Genomic DNA, 27,976 nt, shown 5'->3' with positions numbered 1-27,976 from the left:
CCGGGCTTCTCACCGCTGGGAGTGAGAGGTTTCAGATAAGGAAGAGGAGGCAAGAGTGATAAGCGTCGTGATCTAAGGAAATTTAAAGTATGGACTTAATTCATGATAAAGGATTGGCGGGGCTTCTGGGTGGCTCAGTTAAGCCTCTGACAGGGCGCCTGAGTGGCTCAGTCGGTTGAGCGTCCGACTTCGGCTCAGGTCATGATCTCACGGTCTGTGAGTTCGAGCCCCACATCGGGCTCTGTGCGGACGACGCGGAAGCTGCTTGGAATCCTCTCTCTCTGTCTCTGTCTCTCTCTCTCTGCCCCTCCCCCACCCGTGCTCGGGCTCTCTCTCAAAACGAATAAGTAAAACTTTAAAACCAAATAATAAGGGGGCGCCCGGGTGGCTCAGTTGGTTAAGCGTTTGACTGCATCTCAGGTCGAAGTCTCGCGACCTGCGAGTTCGAGCCCCACGTCAGGCTCCGTGCCCATTGATCGGAGCCTGTTTCGGATTCCGTGCCTGCCGCTCTGTCTGACTCTGTCCCATCCATTGCCTGTGCAAAGAAAGTAAATAAAGGTTAAAAAAAAAAAAAAAAAAACAAATAATAAGGCATCAGTATGGGCTCATGAATTGTGACGATGTATCGTCCTCACGCATGATGTTAGTCACAGGAGAAACGGAACAGGGGGTCTTTGGGAACTACCTTTGCAATTTTCCTGTAAATTTAAGCCTCTTCTAAAATCATAAGTTTATTTTCTAAAAGAGACAGAGAGAGAGAGAGAGAGAGGGAGGGAGACCCAGAATCCGAAGCAGGCTCCAGGCTCCGAGCCGTCAGCACAGCGCCCGACGCGGGGCTCGAACCCACGGACCGCGAGATCATGACCTGAGCCGAAGTCGGACACTCAGCCGACTGAGCCACCCGGGCGCCCCAATGGGTCTGTTTATTATCTTGCTCGTGGCGACGGCTTTACAAGTGTGTGATATAGCAAAACTTATTATGCTGTGCATTTTAAATATATGCAATTGATTGTATTTCAATTACACTTCGCTAAAGTTGTTTTGTGGGTTTTTTCTTTAAGTGAAGGTCTCTAAAGAGACATGTTAAAGGAATAATGGTATTTATGGCCTGAGTCTGAGGCGGAACAGACGGGGGGCCCCCACCCGGACAGTGAGGCTGGGAACCAGCGCCCCCCCCCCCCCCCCCCGCCCACTTCCTTCAGGGAACCAACCCCCTGCTCACAGGACCTCTGGTGGTTAATTCCTCTTTCCCCCCCGGGGGAGTCCTGGGAAACCAGGCCTCATTAGTTGAGGGCCCCGCCTCATGGAACTTCGTGTTTGTTAAAGATTAATGGGGTGTCTCCGGTGTGAGAACTGAGGGGTCTTCTGGCCTCGCTTCTTCCAAATCAACCCCCTGCCATGACTCATCATCAGTCACGGGGGAGACGGCCACCGCCTGGGAGCCGAGGGAAGGGGGTCGGTAAGAACTAATGGACCTTCCCTACAAGCCTCACGCACGATTCCCTCCAAAGGCCACCAGCTTGGAGTCTTGGTTCTTTTTTAACCCACCGAGAACTCAACCACCCGAAGGGTGAGTTTCCCTTCAAAGCAGTCACTCGGGAGGCCACACGCGGCCCCCAGGGCCCTGTGCCATATTGCGGGGCGGTGGGGACCACTTCTCCATTGGAGTCATCCTCCGAGAGCAGAATTTTCCTTGTCGCGTCTCCGTCTCCCGCGTAGGTAGCAGGACCTCCTCTGCCCGACGGACTCCATTTCTGGAAGCAGCCACAGGTCAGCGGCGGTCAGGATGGCCGCGCCCATTCCTTCACACCTGATCACGTCTGTCATTCCTCGTTTCACGTCTCTGAGCTCCGTGACGGCGGGGGCCTTGCCCGGCGTCGTCACCCTCTGCATTCTCACCATCTAGCACAGCCTGGCATACAGTCGGTGCTCAGCAATTCTGTAGCAAATGAGTAAATAAACGGGTCATCTCTCTGCACTGTAGAAGAATATCCGATGGCAATTCCCTCCGTGTCCATTTTTGCCATCACCGTGGTTCACGCCCCAAAGTGTCTCCCCTGGACGCCTAAGACGGCCCCTCAGAGACCCCCTGCTTCCTGTTTTGCTTCCAACACCTGCACACGGCAGCCAGTGAGCTTTTATCTGATGTTTTTGAGAAAAAGAAAGAGCATGTGTGAGCAGGGGAAGAGAAGAGGGAGAGGGAGAGAGAGAGAATCCTAAGCAGGCTTCACGCTCAGTGTGGAGCCCAACACCAGGCTCGATCTCAAGAACCGTGAGATCGTGACCGCAGCTGAAATCAAGAGTCAGGCGCTCAACCAACTAAGCCACCCAGGCGCCCCAGTCAGTGAGCTTTTAAAACTGAAACCAGCTGGTAAAACTTCACTAACGCCAAACCAACCAATGGCCTCCATCAAGCTCAGGATAAAACCCACACTCGTCTCCCTGGCTCATGGGGGCGGGGGTGGGGGGTGGGCAGGGATGTGGCCGTGCACCGGCCACCATCCCTCCTGCCGGCTCCCTCCCCTGCAGCCAGTCTGAGCCCCACCCTGCTCCCCAACCTGTCCAGCTAATTGGTGCCTCAGGGTATCTGGCCTTCCTGTTGCCTCCACTGGGAGTTTCCTCCCCACTGACGTCCTGCTTCTAGCTCATTCCCAACTCAGGGCCTTCCTTGTCTCTGAAACCCTCCCCCGCTAGATCGGACACAAGGGTGGGTGCCTCAGGTGCAGATTTAGGGGGCTGCCGAGAAACTCAGGACCCGCGATAAATAAAATTTTGAAAAATCAAAATTAACACAGCAATCCATGACGATCCAAGGGCCCATCGACGGGCGATGGTTAAACGGAACGCGGTGTATCCAATTACAGGGAGTGTGACTTAGCCATAAGGATGGATGAAACACTGGCACCTGCTACCATGTGGATGAGCCTAGAACATTTTGCCAAGTGAGAGAAGCCAGCTCCAGAAAGCCCGCATGCTGAATTTGTGTGCTCTAGAACAGGCACGAGTCCACAGAGACAGAAAGGAAATTTGTGGCTGTGACTGTTTCCTGGCTATGGGATTTCTTTGGGGGGGGGGGGGGGGGGGAGGGGGAGGAAAACGTTCTGGAATTAGTGGCGATGGTTGCACAAGACTTCGAATGTACCGAAACCCACTGAATCTTACCGTTCAGAACGGTTAAAAGGGTGAGTCTTAGGTGATGGGAGTCCTGTGTCAATTTTTAAATTTTTTTTTTTTAACGTTTATTTATTTTTGAGACAGAGAGAGACAGAGCATGAACGGGGGAGGGTCAGAGAGAGAGGGAACTGTGTCAATTTTTAAAAATCTATGACAAACACAGTAACATTTTATCTTATTTTTGTAAATGGTTATTTTTTAGAGACAGAGCACAAGCAGGGGAGGAGCAGAAAGAGAGGGGGACACGGGATCTGAAGCAGGATCTCTGAGCTGTCAGCACAGAGAGCCCGACGCGGGGCTCGAACTCACGAACCACGAGATCACGACCTGAGCCGAAGTCGGACGCTCAACCGACTGAGCCACCCGGGCGCCCCTCACAGTAAGTAACATTTTAAACATAGGCTCTGGGGTGCCCGGGTGGCTCAGTCGGTTGAGCGTCCGACCTCGGCTCAGGTCATGATCTCTCGGTTCGTGGGTTTGAGCCCCGCGTCGGGCTCTCTGTGCTGACAGCTCAGAGCCTGGAGCCTGCTTCGGAGTCTGTGTGTGTGTGTGTGTGTGTGTGTGTCCCTCTCTCTGTCCCTCTCCTGCTTGCGCTCTCTCTCTCTCTCTCTCTCTCAAAAATAAATCAACATTTTTAAAAAAAATTTTTAATAATAAATCAATAAATAAACGCAGGATCCACATCAGCGCCTCGCTGAGCCACACTGAGCCTGAGGCAAAAAGAAAAACCAGGCATCCTGATCTGGGTCCCTTCACCTTCCTCAGGCCTGAGCTCAGACAGCCTCTCCTCAAGGGGGTCTTTCGCGAACACCCCTGCTAGGGGAGCCCCCTGTCAAGCCCTGTTTTCTTTTCTTCCTGTCCACTTATCTGCTGACTGCTTTATCAGATCAGCCCCAAGGGGCCAAGAATCTTTGCCGGTCGGGTTGGTCTTAGGCACTGCGGGGTCCCCAGCACCCAGCCCTGCCCGGCACACCGCGGGCCCTCAGAGAATACTTGAGCGAGTGGATGAGTGAATCTATGAATGAATGCCACTGCCCTCCCCGACATCCCAGGTCCCAGAGCAGGAGGGATCCCGGTTGCAGATGCTGCCACAGATCTTCTCGGGACCTACGTGGTGCTGGGAGGAGGGCTGTCGGTGGGGCCGGTGAGGAACACGCTTTGCTCTGGGGGCCCCAGCCCCGGCAAAGAAATGGGGGAATTAGCGGTGTTTGCTGAGCAAACATTGCCGGGTGGGGAGAAGCTGCCGGCAGGGTGTTTAACACACATCTCGTATTTGCTGGCAAATATCCCCAGCCTGCCAGGCCCCTCTGCTGGGGATGCTGGTGGGAAAAGAATGGGGGCAGGAGGGACGGAAGGGGTCCCCAGGGAGGCTCCTGCAGGGGCAGGGAGGGAGGGAGGAAAGGGGGCTCCACAAAGGCTCACCCTGGAGCCACGAGGACACCAGGGCCTGCCTTGAAGACCCACTGGAGAGAGAGCCGTCTCTCTTCACCTCTGCTCCAGCCAGGTCCACACGGCATCAGAGGGTGATACGGATGGGGTCCTTCGCAGCTCAACTTTATTGTCGTGCTGTGTGATGATGAACAGGTTACATGATGTCTCTGAGCCTCCACAGCATCACATACATAATCCAAAAGCTATTATTTCTCGAGTGGGTCCTACAAGGTCTAGCTTCCCCGTGCCTCAGTTTCCCCATCTGTAAAATAATGACCGTAAGCATGTTCCCCTAATTGGGTTTTTTTGTTTAATTTTTAAAAAGTTTCAAACTTACTGAAAAGTTGCAAGACTAATAAATCCATGGACGTTTACACAGTCGTTACATCCCCCAAATGTTAACATTTTAACATGTTTGCTTTCTCTGTATCCAGCCAGCCAGCCGTCGCCTGTCTACCTCTCTCTTCTCGGTTGAACCACTTAACATTTCACCCCTTAGTACTTCGGCACGGACTTTCCAAGAACACGGACCACAACCTAGCCGCCACATAATTATCAAATTCAAGACCTCTGGCACTGCCACAGTTCTGCGATCGGACACGCCTTGTACGTGTTTGTGCGAAATAACCGAGCTAATATTTGTAAGCACTTGGAACAGGGCTAGGCACACAGTAAGTGCTCAGTAAATAGCATCGATCTTTCAGTTGATGATGTTTTGTCGGTTGCAATCGTGGCTGCTGTCATTTTGAGCAGAGGGGTCGTTGCCGTCACCTCCTGTGACACAGGGCTGCCCAGAGACCCCTCCCCCTCAGGCCCCAGCTTTTTTGCTGTGCCCTGGGGCCTAGATCCCAGTCAGGGCTCCAGGGGGCTGAGGGCAGCATGCCAGGCCGGGCTGGCACATGGAGTCCCGACCAGGAGAGGGGATTTCAGGAGCCCACGATTTCGTTCTTCGGGGTCCGTGGGGCTTCCTATGCCTGAGGCACGAAGACATAGGAACAGAGAACTCCACAGTCCCACCGAAAACCCTGCTAAATCTACATCACAACCACCCCTGTCCCTGGGGCTCCTCCTCCTCCAGCCCCTTCCCCCGAAAGAAGGGCCCAGCCCAGGGCAGCAGGTGCCTAGAATTGCCCCCCCTGTACCCCTTCACCGTGGCCACCCCCACACATGCGCCCAGCTCCACCTTTGTGAATGCCCGGTGGCCACTTCCGTGAAGCCTCTGACCTACTTTCTTCCAGAACCTTTATTCATTCATCCATCCCGTCAACAAAACATTTCTCGAGCACCTACTGTGTGCCGCGCCCGGTGGCCGCCATTCAGATGCCAGACAGACCAGGCACCTGCCCCGATGAAGGGGACACTCTAATTGGGAGGGGCGGGGAGAGGAAAACCAATGATCAAACAGGACAGCAGTAAATCGTCACGGTCATAATAATCAGGATCGCTGCAAATACTTCCATAGTGCTCACTCGGTGCCGGGAGGTGCTCCAAGCCCTTTACCAGTCACATCTGCCTCAATCATCACTGCAACTCCCTGGGGTGGGGACTATTAGCCCCCCTTTACAGAGGAGTAACACAGGGCACAGAGAGGGTAAGGAACTCGCCCAAGGTCACACAGCAAAAAGCGGGGGCCTCACGGATAGCCCTGAGAGCTACAAAGGAAATTTAAAGGGCTCCGTGCTAGGGAGTGGCTGGGGATTGATGAGAAAAGGGCTCTTGGAGGACATGGCATTCGAGCATCGTGGCATCATGACCCACACGATGTCAGAACAGCCTTGCAGGCACAGGGAACCCTGCGGGGCAAAGGCTCCCAGGTTAGAGCATTCCAGGACCGGAAGGAAGGCACAGACAGGAAGGGGAACCAGCTTTCCGAATCCCCCTCCGGCCCCACCCGGCCCCTCCGGGCCCCAGCTTAGGGGACCAGCTCCAAGCCCAGCCTCCCTCCCCAGGGACCAGCCCCACAGCCATGCGGGACCTGGGTGTGAGTGACAGGCTGTGACTGTGGTGTGCATCCTTCGTCACCAACATGCTCCGGGGCTCTGCCCAGAGCCTAGTTCTCCACCCCGGAGGTGACCTCAGAGGAAGCAGGGCCAGCTGCAGAAGACAGCCTGTCCCCTGAGCCCCACGGGGCTCACACGGAGACAGCTAGTTTCCAGAGGACTCTGGACTCCCTTCTTTCCTGGGGAGACAGCCGATCAGTGGTTGCTAGGGGCTCGGGGCTTGGGTGCGGGTGAAATACGTGTCAGCACAGGAAATGTTTTTAGGGCGATGAAACAATGCTCAAGTCGATGTGGGGGCCTCAGCAGGCTCTCCCCAGCTCTTGGAAGGAAAGGAGAGAAGGAAGTTAGGGTAAAATCCCACAGAGCCCAGGCTCGTCAGTAAGCCTCTGACCCTGGAGAGGAAGAAGGCTCATGGGACATCCAGGTGGCGGCAGGGAGTGACCCAACAGCCAAGACATCCGGGTACCCGACCTGTTCCCTGAGCCTCAGTTTCCCTATCTGTCAATGTGAGGCCGGGCTGGGATCGCCCCAGGCCTGACCTTCTTGTGTTGGCCCCTGAGCTCAACAACTGGCTGAAGATTTCCTCCCACCATATCCTGTGCCACTTCCCGTTTGCAGGCTTGAGACTTTTCCAGAAAGTCTGGTTATTTGTGAGGCCGCAGGAGCAAGGCCCTCGTCCAGACTAATAAAAACAAAAAGCACATTCGGGGCACCTGGGTGGCTCAGTCGGTTGAGCATCCAACTTCAGCTCAAGTCATGATCTCGTAGTACGTGAGTTCGAGCCCCGAGCCCAGCTCTCTGCTGTCAGTGCAGAGCCCGGAGCCCGCTTCGGATCCTCTGTCCTTTCGCTCTCTGCCCCTCCCCCGCTCACGCTCCCTCCACCCCTCCCTCAAAAATAAATAAAACATTTGTTAAAAAAATCACATTCGTGGAGCAGCTGTGTGAAGCCTTCTGTTTGCACGCTTTTTTTTCATCCCCCCAACAACAGAAGGAAAACTTTCTCCCTCAACCCTTCCCTGACTCAACGAACGTTCGCGGAGCCCCTACGGTGTGCCGGGCCCGAGCTAGGCAGTGACCCCGTCCGTCCCTGCCCTCAAGGACTTTACAGGCCAGCGGGGAAGCGGACCCGCCAACAGAGAATCGTAACTAAATCTGACAAGTCGTGGGGGAAGGCAGAGCCGTGTGGGCTGTGGGTTCACAGACGGGGGCTCCAAGCAGGCTCCAGGGTGACCCCAGCGACAATGTGTCAGGGATCAGACACATTTAAATATGACCCCCCCCCCACTCTTTTGGGGCAGTTGTGAACATTCCCCAGGATAACACCTGTCACGTAGGAAGTACTCAGTTCGTGCTCTCACTGTCTGCAAAAAAGGAACTAAAACAGTACTTTTTTTCTCCCAGTGACTGGGCTTTATTCAGGGAGCACAGAATCGGGATGAAAGAAAAGAAGGCCTTCAGCACTGTCCCCTGCCCACCCCTAGATGCAATGTGGAGGAAAGCGACAGTATGGGTCCCGTGCTGGCAGAGCGGGGCGGGGCCTGTGCCAGCAGCCAGCAGGTCCCCCGGGGACAGGACTTGCCTTACCCACTGGGTCCTGACAGGCGCAGCCCCTCTGGGGCAGGGAAAGAGGCAGGACAGAGGTGGCCCCAGGCCGGCCCGGGGAGGGCCCCTTGGAGCTTTCTTCCAGGGTGCTCAGGGGGCTGTGGTCGCGGCTTCCTTCCCCAGACCGACCTGGCACTCAGGGATCAGACCTGCCTCACAGACAGCGAGAAGCCCATCGTGCATTATAATCTTTGTTCCTTTTTCCAATCCGCGTTAAGACTCTTCTTCTGTTTCTTCCTTTCTTTTTCCTCTCTGTCGCTCTTGGCCGATTACCTCACTCCCCCTGTCTCTCTACCAGCATTTTAATGATTGCTCGGGATGTGTTCTTGCAAAGTGCATAGCTGTTGGTGCAGGTGCGTCTGTCTCGCCCGTGAGAATATCGCGTGCTGCCCCCTTCTCCTCTGCCCTTCTCCCCCCACCCGGCGCTCTTTTTCTGGGTTCCCTCCGAGTTGCTCTGGGGGCATCTCACTGGTGGCTTCCCAGCACTAGGTAACACTCCACGGTGTTTGCTTAGCCTGGGTCTCCCCGCGACCACCGCCCCGCTCCCGGAGTCACAAAGTCTGAGACTAAGACTGGGGTACTTTTTGGTCATTGGCTGGACGATCCCAGGAAGAGGAGGGAGGATGTCAGGAAGGAGGTGAGGGGTGGAGGTCACTGCAATAGGCTACTGGACCTCAATTCTGCTAGGACCTCCTGAGTGTATAGAATGCCCCCCAGGACTGTCCGCTTGAATAATGGGGAGTGGGGACGCTGGAGTATTTCTCCCCAAGTCTCCACCGGGCTCCATGGCTGAGAGGTCCCCAGGGGATATGAAATGCGCCCATCTGGGAGAAGGACCAAACATGCCTATATCAGACAAGGCCAAGAAAGACAGCATATGCTGGAGGTGGGGTCTCTTGGTGTGGGATGACAATTGAAGGGGTGCAAAGGGGATGTGGGGTGGGGGCCCAGAGGCGCCTGCTAGAGTCTGTCTCCCACGTGGACCTGTGTGCAACTCCTCCCACCATAAACACTGCTGGGATGAATATCCTCCGGGGTGTCCCTTTCCGGACCTTCTGCGGGGTCTCCCTGGCCTCTATGCCCAGGAGTGGAATCCCTGCGTCGTGGGCTATTTGTACATTTAATTCGGCTAAGTCACGCCCAAGGTTGTCCGCAGGTGGGTCCCCCACATCCTCACCAACGCTCTATATCCCTCAGTTTTCTCTCGTGTGCCAGTGCAGCAGGTGATATGCACAAACTCTACAATCGAATTTTTATATTGCACTGTATCAATGAATTAAGCAACGATCTAGGCAGATTCAAGGGCAGAAATCTACAGGAGAGAGGAACCCAGTGCCCACCGTGCGCGGTGCGAGGCTTTCCAGAGGACCCCCAGAAGTAGAAAAGTGCAGGGACCCAGCAGGTGTGAATCGCCATCTTGCCCCCCATCTGCACTTGGGCTTGGCGGGGCGGGGGGGGGTGGGGGTGGTGGCCTCCACTTTGCCTGCAGAAGGAAGAAGGCCTGTGATCGAGCCCGTATCATTTGGGGTTTGCTGTTGAATGAGTCCATGGACACGTGATGAGGCCATAGGCTTGTGGTCTAAAACACACACACACACACACACACACACACACACGCACGCACGCACAGCTCCAGACAAGGGAGTGAAGACACCGTCACTTTCCTGATCTGAAAATCGTCTCTCGGTATTCCCTGGGAGGCTGTTTTTCAGGGAGAGGATGGAAAACTGCCTATTGATTCCCTTTGATCACGAACTGATAGATTTGCTGACCGACACCATGAAGCACAGGCAAGCACACGGGAGCCCGAGGGCTCCCGGCAAACAGAGCACCGTCTCCAGGCAGGAGGGCGCTCCAGCTGGCTCCCCCTCGTTCCCAGATTTGCGGGAATTTGGCAAGCCAGGTGCTGGACACAGCCACCATCAAATGGCCCTTTAAGTTAACTTACAATTACAGAAATGGTCTTACAAACAAAAGGTCAGGCGGACTCAAAACTCACGCTCCCTGGTTATTTTGTTACATTTTACTATCATGTAGGATCTTGGGGTTGTTTACCCGGATTGGATCTGTGTGGGGGACATACCCGACTCCAGTGGGAGTCTTTCCCCCGTGGAAATTGACAGGCTCTACAAATCAGGGGGAGAATTTTTCTTTTTTTCTGTTTGAGAGCGGGTCTTGAAGCGTTCACCAGCACAGGGCTGCCTAAAACCCACATGGTGGCTAGAGACACAGGGTCCTTGCTGTGTGCGTGCCTGGCAGCAGGAAGCGCAAAGATTCCTTGCTTTCTCTGGGGACGTGGGCAGGGCATGATACACCTCACTCAGGTGCCATGTCAACCAGGGGAGAGAAGCGATCCCTCCCGGCTCCCAGGCCATCTATCCATCCGTCTTCCTCCTCCCCCGGCGCGGCCTCTGGGCAAAGAAAGGCCAGACATTATCCCGGCTGAATGTCCTCTCCTATAACCACATCTAACTGCCCTGTCTCGCTGGCCGCAGTCAGCAGCACAAGAATGAGGCGGCGTGTTTCCGTCCTGAGAATGACTCCCGATAATTGGGACTCCTACTCGCTATTTCTCTGCCCCCCTATTTTGCCCGAAAAATGCCTGGCGGTAATTGCCCATCCTGTGGCATGGAAAGGGAGCCTGTCCTTCTGCCGCTTGGACTCCCAATTGGGCTATTACGCCCGGCCCACTTTCTCTTAAATGGCCCTGTGTCGCTATGTTCGACATTTCGAAGAGGGACTCATCTTTCTCACCTCTCAGACAGAAAGAAGAGAAGAGAGGAAAGCCCACGTTCTCTCTCTAGCAGGGGAGGCGGTGAGATCACTTCTCAGCCAGGCCCCCGGTTTTCTTCTCCTCAGTGAAAAGCCCAGCTTCCTCGTTGTCCCCATTTCATGGATGTGGAAACCAAGGCTGGTAACCGATGGCACGGCTCAATCCCATGATAAAGGTGGGAGGCGAGGCAGAACCATGTTCGGATATTAACGGGCACTTAGACACTCTGACCCTGAAGCCCTTCCCACGTTATAAAACAAAACAAAACAACAAGTCAAAAACGAAATGCCCCTGGAGCTGGTTTTGCTGCAAAAAAAATTTTTTTTAAGTTTATTTATTTATTTATGGGGTGCCTGGGTGGCTCAACAGGTTAAGAGTCCAACCTCGGCTCAGGTCATGATCTCAAGGTGCATGAGTTCGAGCCCCCCCGTCGGGCTCTCTGCTGTCACACAGAGCCTGCTTCGGATCCTCTGTCCCCCTCTCTCTCTCTGCTTCTCCCCGCTCATTTTCTCTCTCTCAAAAATAAACTTTTTTTTAAAAAAAAGAACATTGTAAGACAATTTTTAAATAAAGCTTATTTATTTTTGAAAGAGAAAGAGGGCGTGCCAGAGCGAGGCAGAGAGGGAGAGAATCCCAAGCAGGCTCCACGCAGAACCCAGTGTGGGGCTCAAACTCAGGAACCGTGAGATCACAGTCCTGAGCCGAAATCAAGAGTTGGCTGCTCAACCCACCGAGCCACCTGGGCGCCCCTTGCTGTGAAAATTCTCGAAAGGATTTTTCACATGTTCCTTTTGCAGTTTGGCTGTAAGGAACTCACCCAATTGACAGCTGGCTAGGATTGCCCGGGGCCATCCTCCTCGAGTTTGGGAATACCTTGCCACGTGAGAAAAATCTGGACTAAAACCGAAGGGGATGTTTGAAAACAGAACTACGTGGTCACAACAATTTTTGAAAGAGAAAGACAAAACTTGGGCGGGTGGTTAGTCTTGCTGGGAGGAAAGGGACTGGAATCAGGAAGGGAGCACCAGGTCAGTGAGCATTGCCAGTATTGTTCCAGACCTGGGGCGGTCCTCAGGTGTTCATTATATTACTGCAAAGGAGGGAAGCACGGGGGCGGGTAGGAGAGGCAGGTCATGCACAGAAAGAACTAGAAAGCCTGGCCCCCTCACAAAACGATCTTCATATGCGATGAAATTTCTTAGGAACGTCCAACTGAGCCATTAAGTACAGCTGACTTAAGCTCCATTGTGGGGACTTGAAATTCTGCTTTGATTCAATTTTGAATTGGGTGTTTCCTTTCCTTATCTTGCAGCCCGCCCTTTTCCTCCGGTCTCCAACATTTTTCGGGAAAGCTCCAAAGCTCCAGCAAGGGCCCAGGGTCTGCCTCCGCCGGGATGCCCGGCCGGGATCCGCTGGGGTGCCCTGGAGAGTTGACGCAGAGCTGGAGGCAGAGGTTCGGTGCCCTCTCCCCGTCTCCCGGCAGCCTCCGGCTGCTTTCAGAAATGCTGACCAAGCCCATACCAGACCTCAGATGTCTCCATTGCCCCTGTCACGCTCACACAGACACGCGCTCGCACACGCTCTCTCCTTCCAGACACACGTGCCGGCACCCACGCCTGGCCTTTCCATCCGAGGAGGCCCAGGGTGCAGTCCGAAGCAGGGGGGGGGGGGGGTGGGGGTGGGGGGGGGGGCGGCTCCCCGGGCCTGGTTTCGGGGGTGGGGGTGGAGGAGTGGGGTCTAGTCCCAGAGGAGTCCCCCTCTTCCCCTCCTCCTTCTCTCCCCCCCCTCCCGCTCCCCCCCCCCTCCCCCTCCCCTCCCCCCCCCCCCCCCTCCCCCTCCCCCAGGGTCCCTGCAGGCCTCACTTGATGGTGAAAGAAATAGTTGGCTAGGATGTTAGGTCTTTGTTGGGGCGGACGAGGACGCAACATGAAAGGTCTGAGAAAGTGGAATGGGGTGTGTGGGGTGGGGGGTGTGCAGCGAGGGGAAGAGGACGGATTCTCCGTATCTAAAAGGGAATTAAAGTGCTTTTACTGGAGTGAAGAAATCAGCTGAAGAATGGCCGGGGAACAAAAGTAGAAAACCTGCGGACAAGCCCCGCTGAATAGGGCCCGATCCCCTTAAGTTTGTAAGCCCCCCTCCCCGCCCCTTAAGCCTTCCTTCCTTGCTTCTGCCGAGAACAAACGCCGAAGGAGGAGAACACGGCGGGGGGAGGGGAGGGGGGGGCAAAACCAGGGGAGAAAAACCCTAAAATAAAAGGTAATCCCTCGGGCACTTTGCCCTCCTAGTGCCTACCAGGGATCTGATTAAAGGTCCCAGATGAAGCCATTCGGCTATTCACATGCAAGGAGCAGGATTTACAAGAAAAGAGAGAGGAAAGAATAGGCGGAGAGGAGAAAAGGGGAATTATTTGTGTCCCTTAATGCTTGTTAAGTACTCCTCTTTGCTGCACACCAGACAAGACAAGGCTCAGAACTCGCAGAGAAATCTTGTGCAACCCACCCCCCTGCCCCTGCGGCCTCCCTTGAGCCTCCCTTGAGCCTGAGGCCAGACTGCGCTACACACGTAAGTACACACACGCACACGCACGCACGCGCACGCACGCACACGTACACGTCGCCGTGAGCGCAGCCGCCAGGCCAAGACAGCCTGGCTAAAAGAAGGGCAATTAACCTCCTGTCCCTCGCTGACAGTGATCTAATCAAACCAGCCCTCCCTGACTCCTGCTCTGTGCCCCAGAGCCAGGACGCCGCCTGGGACGGGGTGGGAAAATGAGAACCGGGGGTGAGGAGACACGAGTCCCGAGGGGCAGTTGAGGCTTCCTAGTGAGACTCAAGAAGCTGGTTGAGGTTCCTGCCCTCACCCCTCCTTCTCCCCACAACCCCTGGTCTCCCCAGAGTTGCTCAGAGATCCCGCCCAGGACCTTTGCTCGTACCTGGAGTGCCATTTCCTCCCCTCGTGGCGGAGCCACCTTGCAGCTCAGGCTGGGGGAACTATCCCTAACTGACCCACCCTGTTTCCAGAACGCCTCACGTTTCTTTGTCCTTGGCTCTCAAAAGACCTTGTGACCAGGTAATGAATGACACATTTATTTCTCGGTGCGTTTGATCAACATCCGTCTCCCCTACTAGAGTATCAGCCATGTGAAGGTAAGAACTGTGGCCGCTTCTGCCCCCTGCGTGGGACCCCAGGGCCTGGTCCGGGTCTCGGCCCTGAGAAACTGCTCTTAGGTTCTCGCTGAATGACTGACGGACGGACTGAATGAACGAATGGGTGAACAGGGAAGAGGCCAAGCACAGGCCTGACTTCTCCACCAGGCACCGTAGACACAGTCCTCGGGGCCCACACAACTTTTCACGTTAATTTTTTTTACATCAAAAGGAAAAACGAATGTAATCATATTGTGCGTGTGATACAAAATCCAGCCCGGGTTATATGCCTTTATACCAACATAGTCAGAAGATGTAGTTTTAATTTTTTTTTTTTTTTTAAATGGATGAAAGTTCATAACGCAGCTCTGGGCCACAGGAGACCAATGAAGCAAAGGCAAGGGCACTGGAACTCTGGGGTCCTCTTTCCACCGTGGTGGAGGGCGTGGACGGTTCAAGGTCACATGGGTATCTTCCACTCATGTATTTATTCAACAAACATTAGGTGCCCACCGTGTGCCAGGCACTGTCCTGGGCTCTGGGGACACAGCAGTGAGCAAATGGGATGAGTATCTATGCCCTGCCGGAGCTCATAGTCTGGTGACAGGGGCGGGTATTGGACAGATGAGCACAAAGAAAGATGTAGTCACAGGCCGGGGTAAGTGCACCGAAGGTTCTGTGACCCAAAGGAAGCCCAGGGATTTGCCAGAAGGAGACAGAGAAAACTGTTCAGGGTGGAGGAAAACGGATGTAGGAAGGGCTTCGGATTGGAAGGAATGGGATCCACAGATGGGGCTGGGAGCCACCTGAGAGAGAGGTTGAGGGACAGGGACAAGGACAGGGGCTGGAGCATGAAGTCGGGCCACAAGTTGGCCAGGCCACCTTCTGAGTGCCTGAAGGACCCTCCCTCGCTGGGCCAGCAAAGGTAGGCAAGGAGACCCCCATCGTCTTCGACTTCCTCTCTCGGCCAAGGAAGGCCACCCAGATGATCACATCTCTGAGAAAAATTGGCATCTTTGAAAGAAATGTGCCAAAGAAATAGGGTTGGCTCTGGCTAATTCCTAGAAGATGCGTACGTGTTATTATTGCTGGGTCAGTGACCGTTCTCCGTGTTCAAGTGGGTTTGTGTGTCTGTGTTATGTTACGAATTCTTTTTGGGTGAAAACAATATGGTTCCCATTAATGATTTATTTCAGGGAGCATGGCACCATTTTTTTCGGAACCCAGTCAAGACAGAGCCACTAAAAATCAGGATTCCATTTTAGAGCCACTCAATTTATGACAAAGGCAAGTTTATATGGTAATAAAATAGATGAGGGGGCAGAAGAGAGAGAGAGAGAAAGGTGGGAGGGTGGGAAATCGGGGGGTACAAGAGGCACTTCACAGTGTTTCAGGATGTCAGTCCTGGCAGTGTTTTTTTTGTTTTTGTTTTTGTTTTAAATATTTATTTGGGGGAGTTGGGCAAGGGCAGAGAGCGAGGAGAGAGAGAATCCCAAACAGGCTCTGAGCTGTCAGTGCAGAGCCCGACACGGGGCTCAGTCTCATGAACCCTGATCCTGAACTGAGCCAAGATCAAGAGTTGGGCGCTCTGGACGCCTGGGGGGCTCAGTCGGTTGAGCATCCGACTTCGGCTCAGGTCATGATCTCACAGTTCGTGAGTTCGAGCCCCACGTCGGGCTCTGTGCTGACAGCTCAGAGCCTGGAGCCTGTTTCGGATTCTGTGTCTCCCTCTCTCTGACCCTCCCCCGTTCATGCTCTGTCTCTCTCTGTCTCAAAAATAAATAAACGTGAAAAAAAAAATTTTAAATGGCTGACACAGGGGTGCCTGGGTGGCTCAGTCGGTTGGGCGTCTGACTTCGGCTCAGGTCATGATCTCACGGTCCGTGAGTTCGAGCCCCACGTCGGGCTCTGTGCTGACAGCTCGGAGCCTGGAGCCTGCTTCGGATTCTCTGTCTCCCTCTCTCTACGCCTTCCTCTGCTCCTGCTCTCTCTCTCTTCTCTAAAAAATATATAATAAACATTAAAAAAAATTACGAAGAGCCGGGCGCTCAACCAGCTGAGCCTCCCAGGCGCCCCTGGCACCAGTTTTCAACATATTATATTTCTTATTACAAAACCAATGGTCATTATAGAAAACGAGACTATCCAGGGGAATGGGGGAGGGGAGGAAGTCTCTAGAAAGCTTTCTAAATCACACTACCCAGAGAAGCCAGGTATATTTCCTTCCGTCTTTTCTTCCATGCAGACATATCCAGGTTTTACCTTATTCTTATAAAATCTTGGACCCTGCTTTCATCACTTCATATAAAAAAAGCCTTTATGTCAAACTTATTTTGTCTTATTTCAAAACTCTTCTTAAATTATATTTTTGAATTTGTAGTGAAGTATTTTACTGATTCTAAGTACAGAAAAGCACCAAAAAATTTACTTCCGATCCCGTTCACTAGAGTGAATCATTAGTGACCATGTATTGTAATGCTTATGTTTTGCCTGTGTGTGTATATACATTTTTATAAATCCTTATTCATATGTAAAGTGCTGTATCTTTTTCTCTTTTGCATTCAGTGGCTGTAAAGCAGTCCATCCTAACCAGACCTCCGCTGAAAACTGTTTAGATCATTCCTGGTGTTTTAAATATCATGAATAATAAAATGAAAGTCTTCCTATGTATGGTATTGTCTGCATTTCAAATTATTTCCTTGGGGTCGATTCCTAAACAATAACAAAGCAGTCCACACCCCAAGACTCCCCTTGGCAGGGGCGGCCGGGTGGCTCAGTCGGCGAAGCGTCCGACTTCGGCTCAGATCATGATCTCGCGGTTCGTGGGTTCGAGCCCCGAGTTGGGCTCTGTGCTGACGGCTCGGAGCCTGGAGCCTGCTTCGGATTCTGTGTCTCCCTCTCTCTCTCTCTCTGCCCCTCCCCTACTCATGCTCTGTCTCTGTCTCTCAAAAATAATTTTAAAAGTTGAAAAAAAAAATTCTCCAACTATCAAAATACCAGAAGAACTGGTCTGAGTGTCCTCCTACTGGGTTTCTTAATCCTCAAACAGCTTTTATTTCTTGTACTTTTCCATATTTCTAATGATTAAAGCCGCATCTTCTTTTAAGTGCTTTTTCCTTTTTTTCCATTTCTTTTCATTTCTGCTTCCCTATTAGAAATAGTAAGTCTCATTTACTTATATTTTCTATGTGTTCGCTCATTTGTCACTATTGTACATTTATTGCAGAGTCCGTACTTAGCTTAGCACACTCATGGTAAGTGTGCTCATGAATTCTAATACATACACACCCACATCACCACCACCGGATGCAGATGTAAAATCTTCCAGTTCCCATAAGGCCTCCTGCGCTTCTTGGCTGTCGATACCTCTGCACCCAGAGGCACCCCGGTTGATATGGCCACTGTTCTGACTTCTGTTTCCATCTAGTTGTTTGGTCTATTTTTTTTTAACTTTAAAAAAATGCTTATTTATTTTTTGAGAGAGCGTGCAAGCTGGGGAGGGGCAGAGAGAGAGGGAGACACAGAATCCGAAGCAGGCTCCAGGCTCTGAGCCATCAGCACAGAGCCCGATGCAGAGCTCGAACCCACGAACCACGAGGTCATGACCTGAGCCGAAGTCGGATGCTCAACCGACTGAGCCGCCCAGGCGCCCCTGGTCTATTCTTGAACTTCATGCGAGTGGGCTCACGCAGTACATACTCATTTGAGTTTCTGGCTTCCTTCCCCCCGCCCCTCCCCACCCCCACCCCCTAGAATAATGTCTGCAAGATTCTTTAATGGTCTGGTTATGCATATAAATGCAGTTACTCTCTTCAAACTTATTCAAACCTGAATCCTTTGCCTTGACCCAGCATCCAATGGGTTTACCTCTATACCTTCTCCTGGCCTCCCCTGACACCCCACCCACCCCCCCAGGCTAAGCGGCCATCATTGCTCACCTGGATGGTTGCAGGTGCTTCCTCTCTGGTCGGACCACCTCCACTCTGCCCTCCCACCCTCACTCTCTTTTCCACAAGGCAGCCAGATCAACCTCTCAAACACAAATCCAATCAAGCCATCCCCTGGCCTGCAGATTTTCGTTGGCTCCCCACCCCCCCCCACCACATCCTGGCCCCAAGTCCCCGTGAATCCGGCCCCTGCTCTCTCAATCCCATCACACCCACTTTTCTGTGTCCTCTGCGAGTCACCCAGTGAACTCCTTCTACTCATCACAGCTGCCACGTTACCTGGCAAAGCCTTCCAGAACACACACACACACACGTGCATACACACCCCAGCCCTCACCAGTATTCTGTTTCCCAATTTACCACCTCTGTATATTCCCCGCCTACGTTTATCAGAGTCCATAATTACATACCTGTGTGTATATTTTATTAAATCTGTCTTCCCCCGCTCCATCGTAAACTCCTAAAGGCAGAGTCTGGCTTTTTTGGTCCCAGCCACATTCCAGAGCATCCCGTAGGCCTTTGGGCACCAAATATTTTGCTCAAAAAACACTCCCTTTCCCCCCAAACCTGGTGCTTAACCCCTCTCTCGTTCTGTAGTCCCAGCTGAGCCTCTCACTGACGGTGCCGTGCCGCCTTTCTGGTCTCTGTGTCTGCCTCCACGGGAGCATGACGGCCCCGTGCGTGTGACAGGTGACGCCTTGTCACCTGCAGGCAAGTCATGAGACTTCTCTCTCTCTCGGTCTCATTTTCCTCACCTGGAAAATGGGGCCCAAATCCTTACTTTGGCTTACTCGGGAAAAAAATAAGTCGGATCACAAGGCAGAGAAGAAAAGTAACAAAACAGGCCACGAGCCTTAGGAGTCTAGCAGACGTGAGTTCAAATCTCAGCCCCGTCCCTTAACAGCTGTGTGATCTGGGCCAGGTGAACTCCTCTCTCTGAGCCCCTCTGTTCACTTGTCTGTAAAACAGAGGAAGAGTGCCAGAAGTAGCAACGATATATACGTAGCAAAGACTTGATAAACCAGTGACTGTGAGTGTTAAAATATAATTTAAGGAGGAAACGTAGTCTCAGGAAGGGCCATCTGAGCTTGGGTATCTGTGATAAAAATATCAGGAGCTGTGTTTTATCGAGCATGACCTCGATACACAACACGCTTCGTGTTTGTATACTGGGCACTTTGTACACATCCTCCTAGGCACGTGCTTGGGTTAAATCCATTAATATTTAATGAGAACTGACCAGGTGCCAGGCACCGCTGCGGGTTCTGAGGAGACGGCAGTGAACAAGACACACGAGGCCCTCTGTCGTTGTGAGTTCGCAACCAGTCATCCCCACGCTCAGGATTCCCACCGTGTTGACTTCAGGTCACCGCAGCCACCCCCAGGTCAATCAAAGCACACACCTCCGTGCAACACACAGCACCTTGGGCTTTGAAATGCATGTTTTGGGGATCAGAGGATGGGGACAGGGATTGATATCCAAGACCCCTCAACTCTACTGCCCTGTAAGGTCTTCTGTAAAGAGGAAGGAAAAATGAAACAGGAGTCTGGAAGAGACAATCAGGCGCATGAAACGGAGGTAGGTGCCCTCCCCACAAACCAAGGACACACACACACACACACACACACACACACACACACACACCTACCTCAATTATACCTCAGGAAGCAGAGCTAATGGAAGCTAGATTGATTCAAAGATAACAATTAGGGAACAATTTTAATCCCCGCTGTGATTGAGACACACAGTTTATTTTTAATTTGTATCCATAATAAAAAATAATAATTAAAAGGGCCGGCAAATTGCAGCTTTTGCCGCAAAATTAGATTGACAATGCCCACCTTCACCCCTGCAGGAACGAGGCCGGCTCTCCCGCCTCCCCTCCCTTCTGCGGGCACATTCCCAGCATGACTTGCTCCAGCGTGGAAGCCACGGACCCCGTTTTAAATATAGAGATTCGTTAATTACAGGAGGTGGGACGTGAACTTTCTTTAGCATCTACTATGTGCCAGGAGCGATGCCAAATACATTACACGGATTATTTCACTTAACCCTCACAGCATCCTGCGAACGGGGAACCCCGGTTTCCTCTCCTTTCACTGGGGAAGATTTGCAGAGACCCCCAGCCACTTGCTGGAGGTCACACAGGTCACACAGGACAAGGCTGGGTCTGATCCAAAATCCGCTTGGCCAGACTCACCGCTCCCGTGCCCTTCCTGGGGGTGGGTGTCACGCGCTTGCCTTCCTCCACCAAGGCGCTGCCTCACCCACGACAGAATTTGTTCCCATAGTCCAACTCCAAGCGTGGAATCTGACATCAAAGGGCCGACTCTGAGTCTCTGGCCGGTGCCCTGATACGGGGCGGGGCGAGTGAGTCAAGTATCATGAAATAATTTAGGGGAGAAGAAAGGGAGGAAGAAGACGGGGAAGAGGAGCAAGGAGGAGAAAGATGAACAGAAGGAAGAGAAAGAAGAAGAAAAAAAGAATTGGGAAGAGAAGGGAGATGGGGAGGGGCGGAGGGGAGAGGAAGGGGAAAGGGAAAGGGAGCGCGAGGGAGGAGGTAAGGGGAAGGGGAGAGAGACGGAGGGGAGAAAGAAGGGGTGAGGGAGGGGAGAAGGAAGCCCCTCTTCTTTGGCACACTCCCCTAATCCTGCAAGTCCTGCATGCCTGGCTCAGAGGCTCCCTCCTCCACGAAGTCCTCCATAACCTTACTCCCTAACTGAAAATAGCTCCTGTCCCCGATTTCCCATGCAGTTGGTGTCTTACTTCCGGCCACATCTGTCTTGTGGTTATTCGTGCACCTGTCCACCCCCCCCCCCCCCACACACACACACACTAGTCTGGGAGCTCCCGAAAGCTACAGACCCATCTGTACACCCTCCTGGGGTGCCCAGCACTCTTGGGGCCCTTTTCTTTCTTCCGCCCACCTTCCTCCTTAGCCCCATCTCCCCTCTGATCAAACTGCTTTCTTGGAAGGGACCGGAGATGGCAGTGAACTACTTAACAACCGCGGCAGAGAAATCTTGCCGATACCTCTGCAATTATAAAAATGGTTCCCAGGCGGGGAGCAGCGCTCCTAGCAGAGCTGTGAGAAGCCACGTGACGTCGTGGCACAGCTCTGTCACTTGCCAGCCCTGGGACCTCAGCCCATCCCGTACCCTTCCGCTGCCTCAACTTCTCCTCCGTCACAGGGCTGTCGAGAGTATTGAGCGAGATGATGCATTTCTGGCATTTAAGACAGAGCCTGGCACATAGCGAGCACTCAGTAAAAGGCAGGTCACTCCCATCGTTATTAGGAACAAGGGCTGTTAACTCGGTTTCCAGAACGAAAGCGGCGATCGTCTCTTCTCGAGTGTTTCCTGGGCCAAGTTCTGTGCGACGTTGCTTTCAACTTCGGAACCTGATTATTAGTAATCCGTTCGACAAATTTTCCCAGCCGGTCAGCCCCAGAGGGAGACTAGATCCCAGCCACCGTAACAGGACCAGGGTTCTTGTCCCGAGAGACAAGAAAGAGAAATGCCGGCTGGGATGACCCCAGGAGAGCCCCAGAAACCCTAGGACTTCCCCAAGAAGGGCTCCTTGTCCTGGCCTGTTGGGAGGTGTCCCGTTTGACCTCTCTCCTTGCTATTGGAGAATCCGAAGTCCCTCCCAGATCCTCAGAAGCAGACGGGGGTGGGGCCAGAGGGCCCACAGCATCCCTTAGAAAGCACCAACTTCATCAGGGCTCCTGCCAACTAATTAATTCAGACCCAAGGTACTGGCTGTAGCACCTTTCCAGGATTCCTCAAGTCCTGGTCCCAGATCCAAGCCCTGCCCCGGCCTCCATCAGCACGGAAGTGTCTGCTCTGAATTCCATCCCCCTTCCCGAGGCTCCCCGGGCAACGGAGGACATCAGCCACTGTGTGTTCCCCAGGACCCCAGCTTAGAAGGGGCACCAGATCGCTCCCAAAACAAGGCAAAAGTCTCCCCTTTCACACCAGCGTGAAGAAGTCTCCGGGTATAAACGAAGCAGACGTCCGCCTCCTACATCTGATTCTAGGAGCACAGGATTGAGGTTCACCAAGCTAACGTCCCTTTACTAGGAAGCCAAGGTCAAGTTTGGGAGGCAAAAGATCAGGCCGGTCTCGGGTCTGGTAGGAGGAGCCCAAGGAAGTGCAGGCGTTTGGTGGTTTGAGAGACCAGAGTGGAATCACTCAGCCCCTTGGGCAGGTGACTTCACATCTGCACGGAAGGGGCCTGGCCGATGCTTGGTTGGTACCTGCAAAGGTCAGTCCGCGTAGCCCCCCTCCTTTCCTCACACCCGCCCCTATAGACACCCTTCTTCCTCATCCAGTCGCCTAAAAACTAATGGCCTTGCTCTCCCTCGCAATCATCATCTTCGGGGAGGAGTCATTTCATTGATTACCACTGCAGTGGGTAGATTCATCTGAGCCATTAAATCGCCATTTTTGCAGGTCAAAAGCAGTCAAATACAGGCGATTTCATACCACAACAGTAAATGCCCTGAGACTTTTCACTCAGCCTTTCGAGAAACAAGATGTAGATCCGTATTTTTGCAAAGGCCGCCTCGGCCAATTATCGGATGAGGGGGAGCGGGAGAAGGACTCCCCACCCACGATACGATTTGCAGACCACATAACCCCAAGCCCCCCACCCCCACCCCGACGCCCACGTCCTCGAAGACAGAGGCTGGCTATTCAGCCATTTTTGAAGGAGAAAAAACATATTCTTCTCACACTTGGCAACAAATTGGCTTAAATAATCTGCGTCACCGTCCCTTGTCTCCTCTGCTAATCATGTTGGTAAATGGTTGGGGGTTTTTTTCTCCCCTGTGGCCGCTGCTGCTCGGGAGGAGGGGGATGATGGGAGCAGGGTGGGGGACGGAAGGAGGAGAATGTTTCGTGATAGATGACCGATTCAAGAATGCCTTTGATATTCTTGGTTAACTCCCTCGCAGACACGGAGAATTGGATTGGTCAGACAGCTCCCCCTGCGTGGCACAAACAAGAAACATTAATTAAAAATAATTGCTACCCCCTCCCCAGAATTAAGAGTGTGATGTTCAGATTCGTTTTAAGAAAGGTAATTTGATGCCAATAAATGACAATTATAAAAACTTCATTACAGTCAAGAGCAATCTATCTACCATTGTCCTAATTACACATTGTAGGAATAATGAATGCTAATGATTTAATGTACCATAATTACCACGATTGAAAAATAAAATATAATAATCGCCATCGTTATTGTTATCGATAATACAGATATTTTGGCACTGCCGATCTCCACTTGAGGCTGAGATAAAGTTTTGGGGGTTTTTTTTGCCCCCCAACTAGAAACACTCCCTTCTCCCCGCCCCACCCCCCGACATACCCCCATCCCCATACCCCCCATCATTATTAAGACAAGAAATCTACAGCTCACAATGGAAATGCTTTGCTTCTCCCGGAGGGTCAGAGTTGATGGGTTAAATCCAATCTCCTGTCCCGTGGCCAATAGATCACCTTTGGTTTCTTCCTGAGTATCTTTTGAGGTAGGAAGGAAGGAAAAAGCAATTATTCTCACGTGGAGCCAGGATTGCGTTTTGGCTGGTCACTCTCCATTTCTTTTATGAAAGCAGCCGTGGCTTCTGATTGCAAAGAGAAAATAGCCAAATTTTCCAGCCAGATACTCACAGTGTCGTGTTGTGGCCGGGATTATGGGCTCTGCAGCCAGGCTGCCCAGGGTACGAGTCCTGGCCCCACCACCCACCAACTGTGGGGACTTTAATTAAGCCTTTCAACATGTCTGCGCCTGGGTTTTCTCCTTAGAAAATGACACTTAAAATAGTTCCTACCTGAGGCTTTCGTGGCTCTACGTTTGTTAAGACATTTAAGACATTTCCCGTCTTTCTTTCCCGCCACTCTCCATCATGCACATCCCCACTAGTCAATTCGTCATTCTCTAAAGATGGTCCCCACACCCCTTTCTCCCCATCTTTGCTCCCCCAGGAGTTGCCTTCCCCGGCTCAGCCTGGGGAGGGTCCGCTGCCCTTGGACCCCCTGACTTTTGCCACACCTCTCGCGTGCCTGTCAATCTAATCTCTTGTCCTTTCCGCTCCGTGTCAAAACTCTCCATTTCTAATCTCGGCATTGCCTTCCCATCACCCCGAGATAACCAAGTACGTTCACGTACTTCTGTTTTGTCTCTCACATAGAATTTTAAACCTAACTCTCCCACTGTATATAGACTTGGGGAACAGCAAATGACCTCAGCGAGTAATTATCATCTGCTTGTGACATGCCAGAGGTTAAGCATTTTACTAGTGTTATTTTATCTAATCCTGGCAACATCCTCCACAGTACGTGTTATCGGCAGCTGTGTTGTGTAGATGAGAAAATTGAGGCTCACGGAGTCTAAGACTTTCCAAACACCACACAGCCCGTGTGTGGGCAAAGCCAGGGTTCAAGCGAGGCATCTGGGCTCTGGAGCCCACATCCCACTCCTTGCCTTTCAGTGGGTATTTTATCAAGGGGCGGGGGTTTCGACGTTTTTAAATTATTTTAATAAGGGACACAGCAATCCATCCTATTGCATATACCACCGTTTATTTTTATCCTGCGATTGGACATTTTGTTTGCATCTGATTTTTCACCCCAATAAACAATTCTTTGGGGTCCATCCTTGTCCATAAAGCCTTGCCCACATTCTGAATTTTTCCTTACGCGACCTTCGTGACCGGGTGCTGTGTGTCGTGACTTTTCCTTGTCGGTGGCTCAGTTTTGCTAAATTCCTGTAAATAGTGCCGAGTTGGGTTCCCGGCACAGAGCTAAGTCACTGGGAGTCAGAGGTGCCTTTTTGAATCTTACCTTTGAGCTGCCTTAGGGCAATTCTGGAGCAGCCTTTAATCTAGGGATAATTTATCACCACTTTTAAGGCTATACTCTTTCTGAGGCTCGTACCTCATGCCCTATTGTGGGGTCTTTTCACTCTGGCCAAAGGGAAGAGAACTATTCTCCCCCTACGTAAGACCCAGACATTGTTCTCTGCTCCGTTTAAGGGTTCTTCCTTCCCTTGGCCTCCAAAAGTTTCCTCTCTCACGTGCACAGACCTAAAGACCTGAGGGCAGGCCTCTGCAGGTTTCTGGAAGTTTCTCTCCATGAAGATCTCTCTTCTCAAGCACTCTGTCCCACAGATGCCAGCCATCTTGGAATCCCCGAACTCTGGTCTCTGCCTTGAGTTGGGCTGAAGAAACCACCCAATTCTTTGGCTTTGCCTTCCCCTGCGGCCCAGCAACTCTCATCAGGCTTATCTCGGTTGCTTTTTTCTCTTGGGGAGCAGAGACCGGGGCTGCCTAGTGCCCAACATCTGAAACTGTTGTTATATGTTATCTGGTTTGCCATTTGCTTAAGGCAGGACAGTCATTCTTGTCTCTAATGAGTCTCCCTTTCTTTTTTTTTTTTTTTCTTTTTTTAGTGTTTATTTTTGAGACACAGAGAGCGAGTGGGGGAGGGGCAGAGAGAGGGAGACACAGAATCCGAAGCAGGCTCCAGGCTCTGAGCTGTCAGCACAGAGCCCGACGCGGGGCTCGAACCCACAAGCCGCGAGATCATGACCTGAGCCGAAGTCAGACATTTAATTAACTGAGCCACCCCGGTGCCCCTCTAACGTGTCTCCCTTCCTTGAAACAGAAGCTTAGTTCCAGCATTTCTGAGAGTTTGGGTAAGAGTAATTATATATAGTGGGTGCCTTCTCCCTCAAACCACCCCTCCAAAACTTATCTTCCTCAACTAATATTTAAAAATTATTTATCACGGAGGGACTCTTGCGCTCTCCCTCTCTCTCTGCCCCTCCCCCACTCACACTTTTTCTCTCTCTCTCGAAGTACATAAACTTTAAAACAATACAAATAAAAATTATTTATCATGGAACATAAACATAGAGGAATTTAAAAAAAAAAAACACTCAAAAGAGGGGGCCAGGGCTAAGTTAGGCGAGGGGATATGACACAAAGGAGACAACCACAGTTGGGATGTAGGATTCAAGCAGGTCAACTTGTCTGCTCTGACGGGTCTTAAGATTGCTCAAAGCTTGAGGCTTTATGGTAAAGTTCATGTGCTGGCTTTTTTTTTTTTTTTTTAATGCATATTCTCAGGTCCTGCCTCAACCCTACGTAGGGATCAAATGCCAGGACTCAGGTCCCACGTAGAATCTGCCTTTTCTTCATGTTCTCCCCCAATGCCTCAGACGTACGATAAACCGAAAGAATATGGCCACCGGTAGGGTCACACGTTTGGCCCCAACTGGTGAGTTAGTGGCAGGACTGACCTTGGAAACAAGACCACTGACTTCCCATTCTGGTCTCCTTCCCACTGGTGGTTGCTGTCAGCCCTCCCTCCCTGAACATCGGAATCGCCTGGCAGCTTTGAAAAGGTTGATGCTCAGGACCCTCTCCTAGAAACTCAGATTGGATCTGTCCGCGATGGGACCTGGGCACCTGGACCTTCTCAACGTCATTCAGAAGATTCCAGGGTGAGCCTGGACTAAGGCCCGGGCTCTAACCCAGGCAGTGGCCAAGGCCTGAGACCCCAAAATGCTGAGGTCTCAGCCCAAGTGCAATCTCAACCCCTCTCATCCGGATCGTCTTTAAATTTTTTTTTTAACGCTTTATTTATTATTGAGAGACAGAGAGAGACAGAGTATGAACAGGGGAGGGGCAGAGAGAGGAGACACAGAATCCAAAGCAGGCTCCAGGCTCCGAGCTGTCAGCACAGAGCCCGACGTGGGGCTTGAACCCACAAACCGCGAGATCATGACCCGAGCCAAGTCAGATGCTTAACCGACTGAGCCACCCAGGTGCCCCACATCAGGATGGTCTTTAAAAGGCAATGAACAAAGAAACTCTGCTTCGGTGATGACAGTCCTTTTCCAACTTTAGTGAGCATAGAGATCTCCTGGGGAGCTTGTGAAGATACAGATTCCTTGGCCTGGACCCCAGAGATTCCGATTTGGTAAGTCTCAGGGTAGGCCCCGAAAATTCGCATTTCTTTTTTTTTTTTTTTAAGTTTATTTATTTATTTTGGGGGGGGGGAGGGGCAGAGAGAGAGAGAGAGAGAGGGAGAAAGAGAGGGAGAGAGGAGAACCCCAAGCAGGCTCCACACTGTCAGCGCAGAGCCTGATGGGGGGCTTGAACTCACGAGCCGTGAGACGGTCACCCAAGCCGAAATCAAGAGTCGCACGGACTGAGCCACCGAACCCTGTGCGTCCGGGAGGATCACCCACCACCATCACACTACCACCCTCGTCATCATCATCACCATCGTCGTCATCCTCATCAATAGGCACACACTGTTTTGTTCACCTCTGTGTCTGCAGAGACTTCTGGAACGCTTCATCCATAGTAGGTACTCAAAACCCACTCGTTAAGCGCATCAATGCACAATAGCTAACAGCCTGAGAGCACTCTGGGACTAAGCGCTTCCGCTTTCCTCCGTTAAGCCTCCCGGTCCAGACAAAGGGGCGCTACTTTCCTTTCCATGTGACCGACGACGGGGAAACCGAGGGTCTGAGAGGTGGAGGCGCTCCATCCAGCAAAGGCCTGGTTTGGAGATTTCAGGTCTGGCTGCCCAGCGCCCCGACCCTGCGCCTGGGACGGGTCTCGGGTCTCCCCCGGTTGGGGAGATGAGGCGGGGTGGGGGAGGCGAGGCCACTGGCGAAGCTCCTCGAAGGTGCCCCGCGAGGTTAAAACAGCCGGTGGGCGGGGCGCGGGGGCGCGGGGGGCGCGGGGGGCGCGGGGACCACCAGGGCGCGCGGGCGGGCGGCGTCCTAATTTATGGCACCGGGGGAGGGGATCCGGGAAGCGGCTTTGCGCGCGCCTCTCGGAGGCGGGTTGAGCTGCAGGTGAGGACAATGTAATTAAGAAA

General features: G+C 52.5%; 1 long non-coding RNA gene across 1 annotated transcript; it reads right to left on the bottom strand.

The window, feature by feature from the left end:
- Positions 1 to 22,745: 22,745 nt before the first annotated feature.
- On the bottom strand, positions 22,746 to 27,755 carry LOC122203770. The gene is made up of 3 exons (XR_006195329.1): positions 27,415 to 27,755; positions 23,499 to 23,599; positions 22,746 to 23,064 (listed from the first exon to the last, which is right to left on the bottom strand). It is a non-coding gene; the product is annotated as an uncharacterized LOC122203770 (long non-coding RNA).
- Between the last annotated feature and the right edge of the window lie 221 nt (positions 27,756 to 27,976).

Source organism: Panthera leo, chromosome D3 (assembly GCF_018350215.1).
Source record: "Panthera leo isolate Ple1 chromosome D3, P.leo_Ple1_pat1.1, whole genome shotgun sequence".
In the NCBI taxonomy this organism is placed as follows: domain Eukaryota; kingdom Metazoa; phylum Chordata; class Mammalia; order Carnivora; family Felidae; genus Panthera; species Panthera leo.
Note: the sequence above shows the minus strand (reverse complement) of the source record. Positions and strands in the feature narration are given on the sequence as shown.